Source organism: Schistocerca cancellata, chromosome 4 (assembly GCF_023864275.1).
Source record: "Schistocerca cancellata isolate TAMUIC-IGC-003103 chromosome 4, iqSchCanc2.1, whole genome shotgun sequence".
Classification (NCBI taxonomy): Eukaryota; Metazoa; Arthropoda; class Insecta; order Orthoptera; family Acrididae; genus Schistocerca; species Schistocerca cancellata.
Window position 1 is genome coordinate 515,389,003 of NC_064629.1, and position 4,119 is coordinate 515,393,121.

The 4,119-nt window shown below is 44.0% G+C and overlaps 1 non-coding gene across 1 annotated transcript; it reads right to left on the bottom strand.

Annotated features, from left to right (window-relative positions):
* Positions 1 to 2,261: 2,261 nt before the first annotated feature.
* Positions 2,262 to 2,334, bottom strand: Trnak-cuu (transfer RNA lysine (anticodon CUU)). The gene has a single exon. It is a non-coding gene; the product is annotated as a tRNA-Lys (tRNA).
* Between the last annotated feature and the right edge of the window lie 1,785 nt (positions 2,335 to 4,119).

Below are 4,119 nucleotides of genomic sequence, written 5' to 3' on the forward strand. Positions count from 1 at the left end.
AGGCAGGTAAGCAGTTACCGTTTACACTAGGCGTGGGCAGCCTTTGGTGACCAATGGGTCTGCTTCGCACTGTTTTTATTTCCTCATCTTTTGAGGGTGATGTTATTAGGGTTTTTGTCCTTTGGATATTTACTCGTAATGTATGGTTTGCGAATGATTTTTGTGTTGTAGCTTTACTTTTGGGTTTGTCGTTGCTGTTTGTGTGTGTTTTTTGTTAAGTGTTTCCGTAGCTACCATACCGTGGTTGGTGGGGTGAGTGGATGATTATGGGTTGATGGTCTGTTTATATTATGAGGTGATGTCTCATTTTTATATTTTTTATTATAGATATATTTAATATGTAATTTGCTAATGTTAGGAAGAGTTCCTGGTGCTTTTTTCTCCTTTACTTTGATGGTTTGACCAAGCTTGGTTATTTGTTACCTATTAGTCAAGGAAGACCGCCTTGGGTCTTTTATGACACTCTCTGACCGGGTCGTAACATCCTAGTGACCTTATTAGTTCATTGTTTGATTTAGCTGTGGTTTCATAGAAGGATTTTGCAAGGTCTTCGAAACGTTGCTTTAGGAGGGGGACTTCAGAGGCTTCATGCAGGTCTAATGTAGGGAATCGGTTGGGAAGGTGTAGCGCACGTTTGAGTGCCCTGTTCTGCACTGCCTGGAGTGTCTTTGTGCGTGGCGGCGGCGTAGCCCCATACAGGATAGGCGTATTCCATTATTGGTCTGATTAGGGTACAGTAAACTCTTACGCCTGTACTTGAGGCTACAGAAATTTCTGCGTTCAGAACCGGGCATAGGGTGCTCATCCTTCCGCAGGCGCTGCGGCTTAGGTCCTCAGTGTAAGGTTTCCAAGTCAGCCTCTTATCCAGGGCTATCCCCAGGTAATTGGCTGTCTGCCGCCACGGTAGTTCCCGTCCGCCGAACCTGAGATGGAGGAGCCTCCTCCTTAGCGAGCCTCATTTCCCGAGACGGCGTGTAATTAGCATTGCCTGTGTTTTGTCGTGGTTTATAGTCTTTCTGTTGAGTTCAGGACTACTTGCAGTCGTCGAGTGACCAGATCACGGTGTGCGTTTCGAGTACAGAACGCGGTATCGTCCGCATACTGTGCCGTCTTTACCAGGGGGGCGGTGGGGGTGTCAGCCGTATATAGGTTGTAGCAGGTGGGCACGTATGCACGTCCTTGTGGAAAGGGAGGTGTCAATTTTAACGGAGAAAGTTCTACCGGTAAGATAACTTTGTAGAAGTTTGACTATCCATCCGGGGAAGCCTTGAGTGTATAGTTTGTAAAGTAGCCCATCATGCCATACTATGTCGAAAGCTTTGGCTACATCAAGTAGCACTATGCCACCGTAGCTTCTGCGGTTGAAGGCCTCTTTAGTGGTCTCAACTACCCCCATGATATGTTGTGGGGCTGAATGTTTTTGTCTGAATCCGAATTGGGAATCAGGGAGTATTTGCTCCCTGGCAATGTGTTGCTCGACTGGTATGAGTAGGAGGCGCTCTTAGATCTTGCTGAGGGTTGGCAGAAGATTAGTCAGTCTGTAGTGCTGTGGGAATAATGGGTCCTCTCCAGGATTGCTATCGCGACCTCTTCCGCGTGTTTCCAGCTCGTTGAATTACCAGAGGCGTGAGTTTCTTAATCTTTTGATTTGTGAGCCGGTCGTGGCGTGGTGCCTTTTTCGTGGGGAGAGACTATTATTTTTGCCACTTCCTCTGGGGCGAAAAGGGGTGATTCGTCGTTTTCGTCTTCCTTTGCTGCGAGGAAAACAGACATCCGGTCGTGATGTGTTTTTCGCATTGTTTTACGTCCCTTTTACTCTTTTGACGCGAAACCGTTCGTTCCATGACAACATTAATGTGATGATGACCTCAGATTAAGTGATTTCATTTGTAATTAACTTCCTGTTCTCTCTTTTAATTTGTTTTAATTTTGAAATTTTAGCCGACTGTTACTTATCTGATATTTCAGACTTGAGGATCCCCTCCCTTTCGCGTGTAATAGAATATTTTTTCTATTGCAGTTTACACCAGATGATGGAACTGTAAATGTTCCGAAACCGGCCATGGATTAAGCAACTGTTCTGCCGTTTTCTTCATTTTTCAAAATAACTCTTACTACCTTGTAGCGCAACGCAAAGAGGGGCTTGGAGTAATTTCCGAACTCACTTAAATGCGCTGTTTCTCTTATCACTGATCTCACAAAAGATTTAATTTTATGATGTACCAGACAATAAAACTTAAAAAGAAAAGAAAAAAAACTGTCGCCCAGCGTGGGGCTCGAACCCACGACCCTGAGATTAAGAGTCTCATGCTCTACCGACTGAGCTAGCCGGGCCGCACGTGGAGTGGGAACCCATAATATATTAACACATCCCAATGTAGTAGTCCATTGTTTTTTTTGCTGTTTGTAGAGAGATGTCAACATTTGATGTGGGGATTACTCTACATATCAGCAAGACGAAACGACTTTTACTGAAGGTCGACCACGAAAGTCACTCGTCTTTGGTGGAAGCAAAGCAAAATGCATTCCAGCACTTACCAGTAAATGAAGCACACTGCGAGACTACTGCTTCTATAGATCCTAAGATTAAAGCATCTTTGTCCACAGTTGCTGTTATATACTACAATGTGGTCATATGATCTTACAGCTAATTAATTTGTTTTGTTACTGCGGCTAGCGCTTTGTGCAGACGTCTGCAATCCTGTCCTCCTTGAAAAGAAAGAAACACCTTGAATCGAAGTGTTATCGTCTTCAACTTTTGTACTCCTGTCTTCCCCAGTTGCGTGTAATATTACGGTATATTGATAATATTTACTTTTTGAACAGTATGACTAAAACTGAATTAAACACAATTTTCGTGCCACACGCGTTTCGCATTTATTCTCAGCAAGGCATCTTCAGTGGCATGTTGCATGGACGATTTTGTACATATTATGTTTCTGTTACATTTTTGATGCCGTTCCTCTCCTTATAATTGCCACATTTCACACCACTAGGAACTGAACACTTTCTTTTGGTGCAGTGTTTTGATTTGTGTTAAACTATAGTCTGATTTAAAGTAGTTGTCACTTGACAGGCAACGGGCTGCAGGGCTCCCGCTACCAATAAACCAATGGCAGCCGGCGCTGTCGGCTGCTACTGCGTTGCCACTTCGCTCTGCTGAGCTGACTGAGGCATTGTGACAGCCAGTCCTTAGCGAGCCGTTGTAGACGTGCTGGTGAGAGATTTGAGTGACTTATAGCTTCTCGTGTTTACGATGTCTGACGAAAGCAGTCGCAAGAGAGGGAGGCCGAGGCTACACACTCCTCGGAAACCTCCAAAAAGTGGCGGACATGGCGTTGGATAAGTTGGTGGAGCGAACTGCAGCTGCTCTGCAAGTTAACGAACGATCAGTAATAAGAATCTGCAAGGAGAAATTCTGGAAAAAAGGCTCAAGTGAATCATCTAAATTGGAGACACCTGGAAAAAAGAGGCGACTAGAGAAGAGGGTCACAAAACTTGACTCTTTTCAGGAAGATGCCATTCGTCGTCAAATATACGCATTTTATTCCAGGAAGTAGTATCCAACACTCAAGAAACTACATGCTACCCTCACAGCGGCTGACCTGTTCCAGGGTAGTAAATCGTCTTTGTTACGACTCGTGAAAATGTTAGTATTCCGCTATAAATCCATCTCTGGCAGAAAGTTACTAATAGAATGCTAAGATATTGCAGCCTGGCGATGCCGCTTTCTTAGAGAATTAGTGGGGACAAATTTTGATGATATCGTTTGGCTTGATGAAACGTGGGTGAATGCAGGACACAGTTTAAACAAAGGCTGGACAGACGATACCATCACCGGTAGTATGGCAGCTCCGATCGGCAGAGGAAAAAGGATAATTGTAGTACATGCCGGAAATTCAAAAGGTTTCATTCCAAATTGTCTGCTGCTATTCAGTTCAAATAAGACCTCCGACTACCACGAAGAGATGAACCACAATACTTTTGTGAAATGGTTTGAAGACTGTGTGCTCCAGAACTTAACAAAAAACTCTATCATTGTTATGGATAACGCTCTTTATCACTCAGTAATATAAGATAAAGCACCCACAAAGGCGACGAGGGAAAACGACACTGTTA